This window comes from Theropithecus gelada, chromosome 7a, assembly GCF_003255815.1.
Source record: "Theropithecus gelada isolate Dixy chromosome 7a, Tgel_1.0, whole genome shotgun sequence".
NCBI classification, from domain to species: Eukaryota; Metazoa; Chordata; class Mammalia; order Primates; family Cercopithecidae; genus Theropithecus; species Theropithecus gelada.
The window spans coordinates 27773144-27792211 of NC_037674.1; the positions used below are offsets into that span (position 1 = coordinate 27773144).

Here is a 19068-nt window from a genome sequence, read left to right on the forward strand (position 1 = left end):
AGAAGAAGAAGAAGAAGAAGAAATCTGTTTAGCCAGGCATAGTAGTGTACACCTGTAGTCCCAGGTACTTGGGACACTGAGGTAGGAGGATCGCTTAAGCCCAGAAAGTTGAGGCCAGCCTGGGCAACAAAGCCAGACTCTGTCTCTGAAACACACACACACACACACACACACACACACACACACACACACACAACAAAAACAAAAAACAAAACAAAAACAAAAAAAAACTTGTTTCAGGCAGATATCCTTTCTCCTCAATTTTCTTTTTTGGGAGAGCTGGGGTCAGGTGGACAGGGTCTCATTCTGTTGCCCCAGGCTGGCATGCAGTGGTGCAGTCACGACTCACTGTAGCCTCAACCTCCCAGACTCAAGTGATCATCCCTCCTCAGCCTCCTGAGTCGATGGAACTACAGGTACACACCACCATGCATGGCTAATTTTTAAATTTTTTGTAGAGTCAGTGTCTCCCTGAGACCCAGGCTGGTCTCAAACTCCCAGGCTCAAGGAATCCTCCTGCCTCGGCCTCTTAAAGTGCTAGGATTACAGGCATGAGCCACTGTGTCTGGTCCTCAGTGATTTTCTTAATGGTAGCTGGCAACTCATTTGCTGCCTCCTGGTCGGCAGAAGCTTCTTCTGTTATCCTGACTTTTTTTTTTTTGAGATGGAGTCTTGCTCTTGTCACCCAGGCTGGAGTGCAGTGGCACCATCTCGGCTCACTGCAAGCTCCGCCTCCCGGGTTCACACCATTCTCCTGCCTCAGCCTCCAGAGTAGCTGGGACTACAGGTACCCGGCACCACTCCTGGCTAATTTTTTTGTATTTTTAGTAGAGACGGGGTTTCACCTTGTTAGCCAGGATGGTCTCGATCTCCTGACCTTGTGATCCACCTGCCTCAGCCTCCCAAAGTGTTGGGATTACAGGCATGAGCCACGGCACCCAGCCCTATTCAGACATTTTTAAAAGAGTGAACCTCTTTCTAAAATTATCAAACTATCCTTTGCTGGCATTACGTTCTTCAGCTTCAGTTCCTTCATCTGCCTTTTGCCTTAAGTTGTCAGGTTTACTGTATTGCACTAAACACAATGAAAAATACGTGAGAACTGTGAGATCACTTTTTGCTGTGATATGCAATGTACTGGAGAGACAAACTGCTCACACGGGGATGATCAGTGTCACACATTTTAAGGGAATACTCACAACCTTTGAGCTACTCAAGCAATAGCAATATGACATGGCTACAGAATTACTACAGTAGTACCTTGTGTACTGCAGTTAATTTTGTGTGGTTATGTCTTTACGTCTGTTTACATTTCTCTCAACTGTGAAAAGTGCCATGTGCAGTCTATGTCTGCTTAAGTTTTTATAAATTTTAACTTTTTTTTTTTTTTGAGAAGGAGTCTCGCTCTGTCACCCAGGCTGGAGTACAGTAGCGTGATCTCGGCTCACTGTAACCTCCACCCTCTGGGTTCAAGCAATTCTCCTGCCTCAGCCTCCCTAGTAGCTGGAATTACCTAGCTAATTTTTGTACTTTTAGTAGAGACAGGGTTTCACCATGCTGGCCAAGCTGGTCTCAAACTCCTGGCCTCAAGTGATCCACCCGCATTGGCCTCCCAAAGTGCTGGTATTACAGGCGTGAGCCACTACGCCCAGCCAATTTTAACTTTTTCTAATAGATTTATGTGTATTTTATGGTAGTAAATGAAAAAATAGACTAGTATTTACATATACTTTATGCATTTATGACATACCTTTTTCTTATTTTTTAAAATATTTCTAGGCTACATAATTCTCTGAGAATTTTTTCAAATTGTTGCAAATCTCAAAAAATTTTCTAATATATTTATTTTAAAAAATCCATATGTAAGTGGACCCATGCAGTTCAAATCCAGGTTGTTCACAGGTCAACTGCATAGTTCAGAGGTTGTGGTTTATCTATATAATGGAATACTTAAAAAAAAAGTTAGGTCTATATGTACTGACATGGAAAGACACTGTTGGCTTGGAATTCACAGATTATCATTTGTGGTTTCCCCTCTTTGTGAACCATGCTGAAAGTCCATGGCATCTAAACATGTATCATTCTGCCCTATCATGAAAGAGCCACACCTCTCTTAGACCTCTCTGAGTAAAGAAGAAAAGAGCTGGACAGTGAGTCTGGCCTTGCCCTGGGCTCCATCTCAGCATGCCTTTGCTCTTCTCCACCAGTTTGTGTGTGTCCTCCTGAAGTGATATAAACTGAAGCCATCTATCTGTACCTGTGATGGAAGTAAAGATTATGTAAAGAGCCCTCTGAATGTGACTGAGCTAAGCAATGCTGTCTGCTCTCTCCCAAACCCTACATCCCCACCTAGCATCACATCGTATACCTTGAATATATACAATTTTTGTCAATTATACCTCAATAAAACTAAAGAGAAATTAGTTCCCTTAATTTTCTACAGCATGTCTATTTGATTTATTCATATGTGAAGGAAGAAATAAAAACTAAATACTAATCACCATGGAAACTTACTGGCAAACATCTACAAAGTCTTTAGCTAAAATCCAAGGAACCTTAACTACACCATCTACAATTTGATCTATTTATAGTCAGCTTTAACTCATCTAGGAAACACCTGCAGAATTTAGGAAAACCCCTAACTATTTCAAACCCTACAATTGTTTAGAGAATGTAAAATCTCAGAATCAGAATAGGACTTAAAGATGATCTGGTCCAAACACCCCATTCCCAAGAAAACTAGAGCTCCAAGAACAAAGCTGGCTCAGACCAGAGCCCAGACCAGACCAAGGATGTCCTGATCCCTGATCCATGAGGCCCTCTCTGGCTCCCCTCTCCCTTCAGAAAAAAACGTAATGATCTGAAAAAAGTTGCACAGCTGCACAAATGGCAAGAAGAAAGCAAAATCAGGACTCAACTAAAATTCCACTTCATTGTAACACAACTTGGTTTCCCACATTCTCTTTTTCTTGGCAGTGTTAGTTATCATTGCAGACTGTGGTATAAGGAGGAGTCCCATGAGAAAATTCTTCCTTAGCATCATCTCCCCTAGCTTCAATCCTTAGCCATGCCTCCAGCACAATCAAAATCGACAGTGCTACAAAGCACCAAACCATAGCTTCCTTACATATAGCTAAATCCATTTACCCAAATGCAGTCATTCATTTAACAAGTACTTACTGAGTACCAACTTTATAACAGGCACAGGTCTAGTCCTGAGATATAGCACTGCAGTTGCAGCTGGATTTATGGTTGTGTCCCCTTATACCTACCCACCTAAGATACTAGAGAGTCTGCTACAGCCATGGCATTTGGTAGTGCACTGTACCACACTATATGTAGGTATTAAGAGTCTTCATAATCATGTCTACTGCGTGACTTTGGAGGTTAGAACTAGCATTATTAGATGCAAGCACATTTATCTGCATTGCCAAAACCCCAGTCAGCCCCGGTGCAGTAAAAAGCAGATGGTGTGCCTATAACTCATGATTGACACATTGCTGCAACAGATGCTAGGGATGTCCTTGCTGAAGATCTAAATAAGTGGTCTCTAGGAATGAAAAACAGATTTTAATGCAAACAAAGATTGCCTAGAGATTCTATAAGATTTTCTATTTTACTTTATACCCTAACTAATTCTGTTTGGTTCCACAAGTATTTAATATGTGTATATTCTATTTCATACACTGTTCTAAGAATTGCAGAAACAAAAATGGGTAAGATGTTTTCCCTTCCCTCAAAGTTCTGCTGATGAGATGGACACACAAAGACACTGTCGGTTGGGAGCAGACCCCCCCAAAATTTGGCCATAAACTGGCCCCAAAACTGGCCATAAACAAAATCTCTGCAGCACTGTGGCATGTTCATAACAACCCTAATGCCCACGCTGGAAGGTTGTGGGTTTACTGGAATGAGGGCAAGGAACACCTGGCCCGCCCAGGGCGGAAAACCGCTTAAAGGCATTCTTAAGCCACAAACAATAGCATGTGTGACCTGTACCTTAAGGACATGCTCCTGCTGCAGTTAACTAGCCCAACTCATTCCTTTAATTCGGCCTATCCCTTCGTTTCCCATAAGGGATACTTTTAGTTAATTTAATATCTATAGAAACAATGCTAATGACTAGTTTGCTGTTAATAAATATGTGGGTAAATCTCTGCTCGGGGCTTCCAGCTCTGAAGGCTGTGAGACCCCTGATTTCCCACTTCACACCTCTATATTTCTGTGTGTGTGTCTTTAATTCCTCTAATGCCGCTGGGTTAGGGTCTCCCCAACTGAGCTGGTCCCGGCAACTGTCTATACGACACACAAAGTTCTGTGATGGAGGAATGTGCAAGGTGCCATGGGAGCCCAGTAGAGTTTGCAAACCTTACCTGACTTGTGCAAAGAAAAACAGAGTACACAGTAGCTTCCCAAAGAAGGGGGACCTGGATTTGGGCTAGAAGGACAAATAGGAGTTAACCAAGCAAACGAACAGATTCATGTTCCAGACATGAGTGAAGACATGAAGATGTGAAACAGGATAAAATACACGTGAGGTATAACAAGTAGTTTAGAATCACTGTAGCAAGAAATGAGAGGCCAGAGAGATTCCCAGGGCTGAGATCATAAAAGGACTGGAACATAGTAGTACTCAATAAACACTTGATGAAAGAATTGGCTAGCGCTTTCATGAAGGAAAAGGTATAAGTATGTGGTTATGCATGTTGGACAAATTTTGTATGTCCGTTTTGTTAGTAGAAACAGGATATAATCAGTAGTACTCTACATCAATAGAATTATAAGAACATGATTCAGTCAGCAAGAACTTGGCTCACTCAGCATGATAATTGGAGACTCAGGCGTAATAAAGAGGAAGTGGCTAGACAGTTTTTATATTCTTGTGACCACAAGAGAGAGAAGAGCTAGAGTGGTATCTGCACAGACACAGGCTAAGATCATATGGAGAAAGATAAAAGGGGCATGCACGGGATCTGTGAGTTTCAGAACTTCCTGGATATAGCAACCATCTCTTTTCTCCTATAGGCCATCTCTTTTTTTTTTTTTAACATAAATAAACCAAGTATCTGTGACTCCACCTGACCTTCTTCGTGGCATGATGTGGAAGAAACCCTGATCCAGAAGGGAATAGAACTCATATTCCTGGTAGTTGTTTTCTGAGAGTGGGCTTGGCCCTTTGCTGCTGCTGAAGAGGGAAGAGGATAGCCAGAGCTAAGAGAAAGAGGAGTCGACACGATCCATACTCTAACAACTCCATATTGAACATACTGAAACACACAGGAATCCTGGGCCAGAGTAGATTTCCAATAATTTTACAAAAACAGAAGCAATAAAGATACCATAAGTACTGGCTGTAAATTCTAAAAACTTTTCATCACACATCAAAAACAACTCAACAAGGTGAAATTTATTCCTTTTGATATCCCTAACATTAATTTCCTGTTCATAATTTTTTTTAAAAAAAATAAAAGGTAAGACTATGGAGGAGGGCAATCTGCTTAATTTTGCTGTGAACCTAAAATGGCTTTAAAAAAAATTTTGGGGGGTCCGGGCCAAGATGGCGGTGCAGGTGGTGCAGGTAATGCAGGCGGTTCATCTCGAGTCTGACGCTTTCCTCGTTTGTCTCAACCACGCTCTGAGCACAGAGAAGGAGGAAGTGATGGGGCTGTGCATAGGGGAGTTGAACGATGATCCAAGGAGTGACTCCAAATTTGCATATACTGGAACTGAAATGCGCACAGTTGCTGAAAAGGTTGATGCTGTCAGAATTGTTCACATTCATTCTGTCATCATCTTACGACATTCTGGTAAGGGGAAGGACCGAGTAAAGATTTCTCCAGAGCAGCCGTCTGCAGCTTCAACAGAGCAGAGAGGTTGGCTGAACTGACAGGCCGCCCTATTAGAGTTGCAGGCTGGTATCATTCCCATCCTCATATAACTGTTTGGCCTTCACATGTTGATGTTCGCACACAAGCCATGTGCCAGATAATGGATCAAGGCTTTGTAGGACTTATTTTTTCCTGTTTCATAGAAGACAAGAACACAAAGACTGGCTGGGTACTCTACACTTGCTTCCAATCCATACAGGCCCAAAAGAGTTCAGAGTATAAGAGAATCGAAATCCCAATCCATATTGTACCTCATGTCACTATTGGGAAAGTGTGCCTTGAATCAGCAGTACAGCTGCCCAAGATCCTGTGCCAGGAGGAGCAGAATGCGTATAGGAGGATCCACAGCCTTACACATCTGGACTCAGTAACCAAGATACATAATGGCTCAGTGTTTACCAAGAATATGTGCAGTCAGATGTCAGCAGTCAGCAGGCCTCTCCTACAGTGGCTGGAGGACAGACTGGAGCAAAACCAACAGCATTTGCAGGAATTGCAACAAGAAAAGGAAGTGCTTATGCAAGAACTTTCTTCTCTAGAATAAAGCAGGAGACAAAATGGGGAAAGATGGAAATATCCAGGGTAAAGTTACTTAAGCTAAATCAATTTTGAAGAAGAAAAACTTGGAGGACTCATATCACCTGACTTCAAGACTTACTATAAAGCTATAGTAATCAAGATAGATGGTATTGGCAGAGGAACAGACACATAGATCAATGGAACAGATGAGAGAACCCAGAAATAAATCCACATAAATATGCTCAACTGATTGTGAAAAAGTGCAAAAGCAATTCAATGGAGGAAGAATAGCCTTTCTGACAAATTATGCTGGAGCAATTAGACACCCATAGCGAGGAGAAAAAAGAACCTCTACTTAAACCTCACATCTTATATAAAATTTAATTTACATAAAATATAAAAATGTATAATGGACTTAAATGTAATATATAAAACTATATAACTTGGAAAAAAGCCACAGGAGAGCAATCTTCAGGATCTTGGGCTAGGTGACAAGTTCTTGGACTTTGCCCTAAAAGCACATCCATACAAGACAAAAACTGATATCCTGGACTTCTTCAAAATTTAAAAACTTGTGATTTAAGAAGAGGAAAAGATAAGCTACAGATTGAGATGAATTTGCAAACCATATATCTGATCAATTTGGAATATATATAGTGTGCTAAAAACTCAACTGTAGTCAGGCTTGGTAGCTCGTGCTTGTAATTTCACCACTTTGGGAGGCATGCTTGAGGTTAAGGGTTCCAGACCAGCCTGGGCAACACAGTGAGACTGTGTCTCTACAAAAAAATTTTTTTAAAAATTAGCTGGGCACCATGACACACACCAGTAGTCCCAGCTACTAGGGAGGCAGGAGGAACACTTGAGCCCAGGAGTTTGAGGCTGCAGTGAGCTATGATCACACCACCACACTCCAACCTGTGTAACAGTGAAGTCTTGTCTCAAAAAAAAAAAAAAAAAAAGGCCACAAAAGCTCAACAATAAAACAAACAGTCCAGTTAGAAAATGGGCAAAAGACATGAATAGATGTTTCACTGAAGAGGACATCTATAGATGGCAATTTAGCATATATAAAAAGCTGTTAAAATCCATAAGTCATGAGGGAATGCAAATTGAAACCACAGTGAGGCTGTGACTTACTTATCTGAATGGCTAAAGAAAAAATAGTGAAAATACCAAATACTGATGAGGATACAAAATGGGTATTTTATACATTGCTGACAGGAATGTAAAATGTTACAATCACTCTGGAAAACAGTTTATAAATTTCTTATCAAGTTAAACATAATTTTTTAATCAAGTTAAACATAAGACCCAGCAGTTGTGCTCCTGGACATTCATTCCAGAGAAATGAAAACCTATTATATTTGTACCCAAATATTCATAGAAGTTTTATTTGTAATAACCCCAAACTGGAAACAACCCAGATGTCCTACAACAGGTACATGGTTAAACAAACCATCCATAACTTGGAATACTACTCTGGAATGAAAAGGAACTGTTGATACAAGAACTTGGTTGTACCTCAGGGGTATTATGGTGAACAAAAAAAAGCCAGACTCAAATGGTCACATACTGTATGACTGCATTTATATAACATTCTTGAGGTGACAAAGTTATTGAAATGAATAACAGATTAATGGTTGCCAGGGACAGGGACTGGAGGGGGTGTGGGATATGTATGACTACAGAGGGATGACGTAAGGAGTTCCTTTGTGCTGATGGAACAGTTCTATGTGATTATGATGATTATGATGTTGATTCTAACATTTGATTATGAGGTTAAGCATATGAATCTATACCTGTGCTGAAGTTGTATGGACCTACATACACACAAATGAATGCATGTAAAATCTGGTGATACTGAATAAAGTCTGTCGTCTAGATAGCAAAAAAAAAAAAAAAAAAAAAAAAATTCTTTAAGTGAATCTGGTCCATTAGTAGAGGAGCTGTGGCAGCTCAAGGCAGACAGCCTGAGGCCCAGATTCCTAATTTCTTGGCCCTAAATAGTGACTCTATCCCCTGATGCCCCTGGACTACCAACCTGCCCCTGGCTCCTCCAGGTACCTAAGGTCCCCTATGATTGGGCTTCTATCATTGCAATGAACTGATACTCAAGCTCACTCAGGTGAAGGATGAGCAGGGCACACATACGAATACAGAAGAAACAACAGGATAAGGAACCAGAGAAGGGCTAAGTTACATAGAGGCAAAAAACCGAAGCAAAGTGTTGGTTCCAAGGCAGGCCCTGAAAGCCCATGAGTAAGAATTGGTGGCTTTTCTGGTACACCACTGCTAATGGGGTCACAACTGTCAATGTGTCTACACCACTTCTCTGGTTTATCTTTTCCATACTTGTTATGGAAATTCCCAAAACAGGACACCTAAATTGCTCAGTGAAACATTGCTATTTCTGTTTAGACTGCTCTTTTGAAACCAGGCCACATCAAAAGGCCCTTACAAGCCTGTGAGTGAACCATTCTCAGGTCAGGGCCTCCCCTTGTCCAATCAGCTTGGCTGGATCATTTGGTTTCTTAGCAGGGGCCCTGAGTCAACAGGGAGAGTGAGGGGTACAGTTACCCTTTGAAGGGACCATGAGTATGGCAAGCACTGTGAATTCATTTATGATACACTGATGGTGGCAATGCCTTAGAAGTTTCAGGAGTAGGGAAGGGAAAAAGTGACATCTGGGTGACAACAGAGACTCAGCAATACATTTTTTAAAAAACTATGGGTGCAATGACACACCTAGAAATTTCTAAAAAACCCATTCTCAGCACTCAGTTTTCCTTCCCCATCCATTCCAATCCATAATTTTGAAAAACATGTCCCACTCCCCAACATTCTAGGGATTAAGGTATTTTAATTGAACAAATGTTATGTTAAAAGACATCGTGGCAAGAATGTGAAGGTCCATCCCCAGACTAGATGAACTTTTTCCTTAGCTTATGGCTATGTCCACACCCTTACGACAGCCCTAATTATGGTTCTTGAACTTCTATTATTATAACACAACGATTTAGAAAAACAGTCTGCTCTATACAGCTAATGTCACACTATGGAAATGAATCATTCTGACCAAAAGCCTTGCTTCTGGCAGTGCCAATCCCTTCCTAAAGCAACTGCAAGCAGCCTGCCTCCCAGTCAGGAAGCATCTGGTAGCTGGGGCTCTAGAAGCATCCCTGGGAAGTCAGTCAGAACTAGGGAGACCACTAACATTTGTTAGGGGACGCTGGAATTGTTGAGCTCTGACACACGAACAAGTAGGCCAGGAAAAGTAACTAATCTTAGGAGCCTCATGTTAAGAAAAATTAAAGTGATTAGATCAATCCCTAAATGACTATAAAAGCAGAATCAAAAATATTCTATGATAATTGTAGCAAGTTGAACGTATTACAGGTATGCATTACATTTTCCTGAAAAGTGTATTTGAATTAGAATGCAAAGAACTAGAACACAAGAAGCCCTGGTTAGTTAGGTAGCTATGGTAGAAAATACACATACACACACCCTTCCTTTTTGTTTTTAGAAAATAAGAATGTGGATCTGTTCCAGTAGCCAGGGAGGGTGGAGTAGATATTTAAGAGGAAAGTATTTTGCTCTCCTAGTCCTTTTTATTACCAGAAAAAGGACAGGAGATGAAATCAACACTAAGTTTAATCCTGACTTCTGTTTCACTCTTTACAGTATTTTGGAGATATAAGTATTCCAAAGTGATCATTATATGAAATGCCATATATGTTCCTGAATTAAAAAAACAACTTGGTAGAAAGAACCAAAAATTGCAGGTATTTCCTTATTCCTCCAATTTCTGATTTCAATGTTTGCTTGTGTGTTTTTGAGAAAGAGTCTTCTCTGTCCCCCAGGCTGGAGTGCAGTGGCATGATCTCAGCTCACTGCAACCTCTGCCTCCCAGGTTCAAGCAATTCTCCTGCCTCAGCTTTTGAGTAGCTGGGATTACAGGCACCCACCACCGCACCCGGCTAGTTTTTTTTGTATTTTTTAGTAGAGACGGGGTTTCACCGTGTTAGCCAGGATGGTCTCGATCTCCTGACCTCATGATCCACCCATCTCGGCCTCCCAAAGTGCTGGGATTACAGGCTTGAGCCACCGCGCCCGGCCTAGAACATGAATCTTTAAAAGAGAATAAAGAATTCACTATGTAAAAAAAAAAAAAAAAAACAAGACTGTCAGGTGATTAATCACTTCTAATGACAAAAAATGTTTTAGGGTATTGAATTTGAACAAAGTAGTGTATATTCCCAAACACTATTGGAATTAAGGGGACAATTAGAATCCTATAGAGTTCAAGTTTTCCGTCACATGAGTTAAGTAGCCTGTCTAAGTCAGTTGATCTCTGCACGAGACCTCTGATTAGATCATGAGATACTGAAGTCTAGAATAACAACGTCTCTTTTTAGAAATCCTTACACTAGGTAGTACTAGAGGAATGTTATTAAAATGAAATAAAAACATGAATCAGCATAATATTTACCCTTTTAAAAACAGATTAAGTAACCTCTTGTATGGATAACATACTTTCCACTATGCTAATGCAATTTTTCACATCATAGCCAGAAAGGAGTGGGCTTTACGTAGACTGTTAAAAAAGATAATAACATAAACATAAACTTTTGGTAGAAAAAGCCTCAATAACTTGAACAGAAAAGACAAGAATAAAGATTGTTGCCCTGTTGCATGATAGTAATATGCTAAATAAATTTCTTAAATTTTTCTTCTAACAACACGCAAACCTATTTGTCAGTTCAAAATGCTGCTTCTTTGAAAACACTATAGTAAATCCTTTAGGCTGAATCTTAGGATTTCAAGAGCCTGGCATTAAGCATCAACACAAAATTATTTTAAGTTGGTAATTATCACTGTAAACAAGGAGTCCTGAGAGCACAGTTCTGAAACCCACATTTCCATAGTAAACGTTTTCATTTTTATTAACTGTTTAAATCACATTCCTCTTCTATACTTTTCCTATTCATTTTCAAATCAAATTCCAATTCAACACGTATTTACCAAGTCCCTCTTACGAGCGAGGTTCTGCGTTAAGCTGGGGGTGGGGGACGGTGAAACAAGGAGGATGAGAGCAGAGCCTGTTCTCTGCTTGCCATGTCCAGGCATCTCTTCTTGATCCAGGTCAAAAGGAGGTCAAAGAGCTATGTCCATTTTAATCCTAAGAGCCCTATCGCTGTGCATTATTACCTCAGTTTTATAGATGAAAAAACTCAGGTTGAGTGAGTCAAAATAGCTTGGTCAAGATGACATGACTAGTTAAGTGGTGGAGCCAGGATTTGACCAAAGAATGTTTAGCCCTGACTTTCATTCTCTCTCCACTACACTGTATCTTCCTTGTTCAAACCTCAGCTCAAATGTTACCTTCTCAGAGAGGCTGTGTTTTTAAATGAGTAGTTTTATTTCCTTCACATTTTAAAAGAGATTAGATCCATTAATAAATTCTAGAAATCAGACTTTTCCAGTTGAAAACAAACAAGAGACTCTTGGGGATTTTTTTTTTTAATACTTTTGTCACTTAGGTAAAAGTCTTTAAAAAGAGGAGAAATAAAGGAAAGGAAGTAACACATAAGCAGAGAAAAATAAAGACGATGTTACAAAGAAGAGCAGTATTACACTTTCTCCTTTGTTGCTTCACTAAAGGCAAAGAGGAGTGGGGTCAATTCTAAAGGTCAAGGGTGTACACTTGGCCACATCATGCCCACTGGAGTCATCAAAGGCTTACAACTGAGGCTCTATGGAAGATTCCCACAAGGATACACCCATGCCATAGGCACACGGGTGAAGGAAACACTCAGAGCTAGAAATGTCAGCCTAAGGGATATGGGCTTTCTTAAGAAAAGAATGAATTAGTATTTGTGTTATGTACAAATGCTTCTTAAATATCTTTATAGAAGACTCTGTGATACAAGTTTTACCTTGATACTAAAAATTTGGAAGCTTTCAAAGAGGAGAAATAGGTCACATGACACAAAATTATTTACTGGGGGATATATGGAACACTGCGCTAAAATGGGTCCTGGGGCCAGGAGCAACAGCTCACTCTTGTAATGCCAGCACTCTGGGAGGCCAGGGTGGGAGGATTGCGTGAGCCCAGGAGTTCGAGACCAGCCTGGGCAACATATAGCAAAACATTGTTTCTACAAAATAAAAAGTTAGTTGCACGTGATGACACACACCTGTAGTTCCAGCTACTCAGGAGGCTGAGGTGGGAGGACTGCTTGAGGACAGGAGGTCAAGACTAAAGTGAGCCATGATCACACCACTGCACTCCAGCCTGGGCAACAGAGCAGATCCTGTCCCAGAAATTTAAAAAAATTAAAAATAAGGGCCGGCCATGGTGGCTCACACCTGTAATCCCAACACTTTGGGAGGCCGAAGCAAGCAGATCACTTGGGGTCAGGAGTTCAAGACCAGCCTGGCCTACATGGTGAAATCCCGTCTCTGCTAAAAATATAAAAATTAGCCAAGCATGGTGACAGGTTCCTATAACCCCAGCTACTCGGGAGGCTGAGGCAGGAGAATCGCTGGAACCCAGGAGGCAGAGGTTGCAGTGAGACAAGATCACGCCACTGCACTCCGGTCTGGATGACAGAACCAGGCTGTGTCTCGGAAAAAAAAAAAAAGTTTTACACTATGACGTTTCCTGGTTTCAACTTTATGTTATCCTTGGCTGATTGAGGAAACCAGCATACTTGTATGGCCAGCATTCCTGATGCCCCTCACTCACTCTCCTCAATCCCTACCCCACATTCCCAAACAGCTTTATTTCAGTCTGCCGAGATGACCTGTCCACCAAGAGCCCATTCTTTGGGCTCCCGCAATACCTGACAATAGCAGCATAAACACTAAGACGGAAGCTTTCTAATTCTGGGTGAAGCCTCTGATTATCTCTCATTTCCATGGCTATGTATTTGTGAATTCTTAACTTCTACATAGTATTTCTATAGCAAAAAGTTCCCTTACTTTATTGAACTTTACTAAATTATCTAGGGTGGGGAAAAAAAAACCCATAAGGGGTTGAAAGAATTATGGATGAGGTGAATGCTTTTGTTACACAGTATCCACCAGGACTCAAAAGACAGGGAAGGAGTAAAAAAAAAAAGAGAAGCTTATTTTTGTAATCTTTCCGGTGAGTTTTCATTCTAAGCCACTTGTAAACGTATGTAGCTGATGTCTGTAAATAATGAATTCTTGGAAACCACATTTTAATGTGGAGGGCTGTAAAGCAATTCATATTTCCCCAGAAGAGCTATGTTATAATTGGGGTTTGCATTTCTGAAGCGTATGCAGCATATTAGTTGTAGACATGATCAAATACATTCTATAAAGCAAATATGTGAACTCTAAAGCAAATTTCAAATATCAAAATTCTGCTGCTGGTGCCAGTCCCTAGTCCCAGGCTTTAAAACAACAAAATTAATTATACAAGAACTCTACTATAAAGTACATAGAAAGGCATACTCTGACATAACACACATTTGATTAGAAATGTCTGTGTTTACATTAAACATATAAATGAGTGAAATAATAAAATGGTTGTGATTTGCCTTAAAATCTTTCAGAAGAAGAAAATGTTGGGAAAAAGAAGAAAAGAAGCAAATGTGCAGAAGGCTGTTATTTGTTGAAGCTGCATGCTTGGGGGGATTTGTTTTACTCTTCTTACTTTGTGAATGTTTTGAAAACTTTTCAAAATAAAAAGTTTAAAAAGCTAAGCTAAAAAGTATAAATAATACTTAATAACTAACAAATAATATTTAACAATTTCTCTTTCTTAAAACTTAAAACTCTCTTGGGAAAGATGAGATAAATCAGTAATAACTGCCTATGGGAGGAGGCATTAGAGCAAGATTTCCACAGCAAGCAGTTGTCAATAGCATAACTAAATTTAGAACCTTACATTATCTTCTACATGGCGTGTACATGCATCATTAAACCAAAGTGTAAAAGTGAAACTGCAGAGAATGAAGATAAACCTTCATTATACCACATAGAAAAATTAACTCCAAATGAACCAAAGACCTAAATGCCAAGAGCTAAAACTGTAAGACTCTTAGAAGAAAATACAGGAGGAAAACTTCATGATACTGAATTTGGCATTAATTTCTTGGAGCTGACACCAGGAGCACAGGCAATAAAAGAAAAAAGTAAATAAATTTAAAACGTCTCTGCATCAGCTGGGTGTGGTGGCTCATGCCTGTAATCCCAGCACTTTGGGAGGCTGACGTGGGTGGATCACAAGGTCAGGAGAGCAACACCATCCTGGCTAACACAGTGAAACCCTGTGCCTACTTAAAAAAAACAAAAAATTAGCCAGGTGTGGTGGCACACACCTGTAGTCCCAGCTACTCAGGAGGCGGAGGCAGAGGTTGCAGTGAGTCAAGATCACACCACTGCACTCCAACCTAGGCGACAGAGTGAGACTCTGTATCAAAAAAAAAAAAAAAAAAAGAAGGCCAGGTGCAGTGGCTCACATCTATAATCCCAGCACTTTGGGAGGCCGAGCTGGGTGGATCACGAGGTCAAGAGATCAAGACCATCCTGGCCAACATGGTGAAACCCCATCTCTACTAAGTAAAAAATCAGCAGGGCGTGGTGGCGCATGCCTGTAGTCACAGATACTTGGGAGGCTGAGGCAGGAGAATCACTTGAACCCAGGAGGCAGAGGTTGCAGTGAGCCAAGATCGTGCCAGTGCACTCCAGCCTGGTGATGGTGTGAGCCTCTGTCTCCAAAAAAGCAAAAAACAAACAAACAAAAAACCTCTGTGCATCAAAGGGCACAATCAACAGAGTGAAAAGGAAACCCAATGAAAGGAAATATTTGCAAATTATATATCTGATAAAAGATTCATACCCAGAATATATAAAGAATTCTACAATTCAGCTGGGCATGATGGCTCACACCTATAATCTCAGCACTTCGGGAGGCCGAGGCAGGAGGACTGCTTGAGTCCAGGAGTTCAAGACTAGCCCAGACAACGTAGTGAGACCCATCTCTAAGTAAATTTAAAACAAAAATGAAAGAATTCCACAGCTGAACAGCAACAACAATGAACAACCTGATTTTAAAATGAGCAAAGACTATGAATAGACATTTCTCCAAACAAGATATACAAATAGCCAATAGGCACATGAAAAGATGCTGAACATCATTAATCATTAGGAAAATGCAAATCAAGCCACAATGAGATACCATTTCACACCTATTAGAATGCCTACTATCAAAAAACTACAAAACAACAAGAGTTGGACAGGATGTGGAGAAATTAGAACCTTTGTGCCCTGGAGAAAGTAGAACCTCTGTGCCCTGGTAATGTAAAACGGTGCAGCCAGTACAGAAAATAGTATGGTGGTTCCTCAAAAAATTAAATATATAATTTCTATATAATCCAGGAATCCCCCTTCTGGGTATAAATCCAAAAGATCTGAAGGCAAGGTCTCAGAGATGCTTGCACACCCATGTTCACAGCATTCTTCACAACAGCCAAAGGATGGAAGCAACCCATGACCGTCAATGGATGAACAGATAAACAAAATGTGGTATATTTCACAAAGGAATATTATTTGGCCTCAAAAGGGAAGGAAATTCTGAAAGATGTCACAACATGGATGAACCTTGAGGACATTATGCCATATGAAATAAGCCAGTCATGAAAAGACAAATACTATATGATTCCACTTATATAGAGTACCTAGAGTAATCAAATTCATAGAGAGAGAAAGTAGAATAAAGGTTGCCAGGGACTAGAGCGAGTGGGGAATAGGGAGTTATTGTTTAATGGGTACAGAAATATAGTTTTGCAAGATGAAGAGTTTTGGAGATTGGCTGTACAACAATATGTTGTTGTTGTTGTTATTGTTGTTTGAGACAGGGTCTCATTCTGTCACCAAGGCTGGAGTGCAGTGGTGTGATGATCACAGCTCACTGCAGCCTCAAACTCCTGGGCTCAGGCAATCCTCCCACTTCAGCCTCCCAAGTAGCTATAACTACAGGTGCATGCCACCACGTCCAGCTAATTTTTTTATTTTTTGTATAGATGGGGTCTCACTATGTTACCTAAGCTGGTCTTGAACTCCTGGGCTCAAGCGATCCTCCTGCCCCAGCCTCTCAAAGTGCTGGGATTACAGCTGTGAGCACCATGCCTGGCCTGGTTGTACAACAATATGAATGTACTTAACACTACTGACCTGTACACTTACACATGGTTAAGATGGTTAACTTACATTATGTGTACTTTACCACAATTTAATTTTTTTTAATTTAAGTATACATTTACATTCTAAATATTTATTAAATGCCCAACCATCCAGCCGTTTCAAAAAAGGCACATCTCCAAAGATGACCTATGATAACTACATTGGGCCTTGGCTGTTGGATTATTCCTACAGAGTTGAATTAAGAGGAGCTTAAGTAACTCATTAATTAGAACTTCATTACTAAGGTACTGAAGGATTTCACTGCATAGGAAATTAATGTATGTGGGGTCTACAATTTTTAGTAGGGTTCTGTCATTTTCTATTAATATTTTGTTTTTATTTTATTTTTATTTTTTTTTTTTGAGACGGAGTCTTGCTCTGTCGCCCAGGCTGCAGTGCAGTGGCCGGATCTCAGCTCACTGCAAGCTCCGCCTCCTGGGTTTACGCCATTCTCCTGCCTCAGCCTCCCGAGTAGCTGGGACTACAGGCGCCCGCCGCCTCACCCGGCTAGTTTTTTGTATTTTTTAGTAGAGACGGGGTTTCACCAGGATGGTCTCGATCTCCTGACCTCGTGATCCGCCCGTCTCGGCCTCCCAAAGTGCTAGGATTACAGGTTTGAGCCACCGCGCCCGGCCTAATATTTTGTTTTTGTAGAGTCTTAAAAAAATAAGAAAACCCCACATTTCCACCTATATCAGAATATCTGGTCACAATGACACTGTACCAACTCTAGGTCATTAAAGCCTGCTTTTGCTCAGAGGTCACTGCCAGGGTTACCTCCTGAAAAGCAAGTAATGAACACTAAGCCTTTTTTTTTTTTTTTTTTTGAGACAGAGTCTCATTCTGTCATCCAGGCTGGAGTGCAGTGGCGCAATCTCAACTTACTGCAAGCTCCACCTCCAGGGTTCACGCCATTCTCCTGCCTCAGCCTCCCAAGTAGCTGGGACTACAGGCACCCGCCACCACGCCCAGTTAATTTTCTGTATTTTTAGTAGACATGGGATTTCACCGTGTTAGCCAGGATGGTCTCGATCTCCTGACCTCGTGATCCGCCCACCTTGGCCTCCCAAAGTGCTGGGATTACAGGTGTGAGCCACCGCGCCCGGCCTAAGCCATGTATTTTTTATTGGATTCTCTAAAGTAAGATGAGTCAGGCTCCAAGTGTCAGAAGATCTGTCTCATGCTAATGAAAACAAAGATATTTACTGTTTAATCCCCTTTTATCCAAGTACATCAATGTTCTTGGCAAACATTAATCAAATGGAAATTAAGGCATATCCTCAGAATATATGAAGGCATTGGGCTTTCAAAAACTCACACAAGAAGCATCTAGATCCAACAACTAATTTACAAAGCAACACATTGAACTACACCATGGCAATATAATTAGCAAAAACTAGACTGTGGGAAACTATGCAGGAAAAATTATACAGTTTTTTCAACAAAATAAATTTCAAGGAAAAAAGAAAAGAAAAAGATAGAGTAAGAATCTATAGCTTGAGACTTACAATAAGTATCAACCAGTTGCAATACCTGAACCTTGATTAGAACAAAGTAGAAAAAAAGAGTATGACATTTATGAGACAATAGGAAATGCAAAAATTGGCTTGATATTTGATAATATTAAGGAATTATAAACATTTTTAGGTGTCATAATGGTTTTGTGGTCATACATAGATATACAGATTTTTTTAAGTGCTTACGTTAGAGATAATCTGTTAGGGATCCCCAGACCACACTCAGGTTTGGTGATCTGGTAGCAGGGTTCACAGGACTCAGCATATAACTGTACTCGTGGCCAAGATTTATTATAGCAAAAAGGCACAGAGCAAAATCAGCAAAAGTAAAAGGTGCATGAGATAACGTTTAGAGGAAACCAAATACAGGTTTCGAAGAGCCCTCTCGCAGTGGAGTCACACAGGATGGGCTTAATTCCCCCAGCAGCCAGTTACAATAATGCTGTCTACCAGAGAGGCTCATAGGGACACATTGCTCAAAGTTTTTACTGAGGACAGGTTACATAGGCTCACTCTGTATAGCACTTACCAAGATTCCAGACTCCCAGAAGGAAAGCAAGTATTCACCATAAACCATGTAGTTTGCACACAAAGCTTAGGCGCAGTACACTACTACTAGTTAGGGTGGTTGAGAACCCTTCCAAAATCCAAATTCCCAGATGCTTGCCAAGGGCCAACCTTGTAAACAGATCTTCCAACAGATAGCAGTCAGGCCTTTCAAAGGATAGCAGTCAGGCCTGCTATGCTCTTTTCTGCACAGATACACTGTGGAATATTTGGGATGAATTAACAGTATGTCTGGGACTTGCTTCAAAATAATATGGAAAGGCAAAAGTGGGTGAGGGTATAGCTGATATAACACTGGCCAGGAGTTGATATTGTTGAAGTCGGGGCCCAGCTACATGGGAATTTATTGTACTGTT

General features: G+C 40.7%; 1 protein-coding gene and 1 pseudogene across 4 annotated transcripts in view; one reads left to right on the forward strand and one right to left on the reverse strand.

The window, feature by feature from the left end:
* MYO5A (myosin VA) overlaps window positions 1-19068 on the reverse strand; it is a 221617-nt gene that overhangs the window by 167787 nt on the left and 34762 nt on the right. The gene's annotated exons all lie outside the window — the stretch shown is intronic.
* LOC112627526 lies at window positions 5550-7206 on the forward strand (annotated as a pseudogene). The gene has a single exon (XR_003120185.1). The product of XR_003120185.1 is annotated as a lys-63-specific deubiquitinase BRCC36 pseudogene (transcript).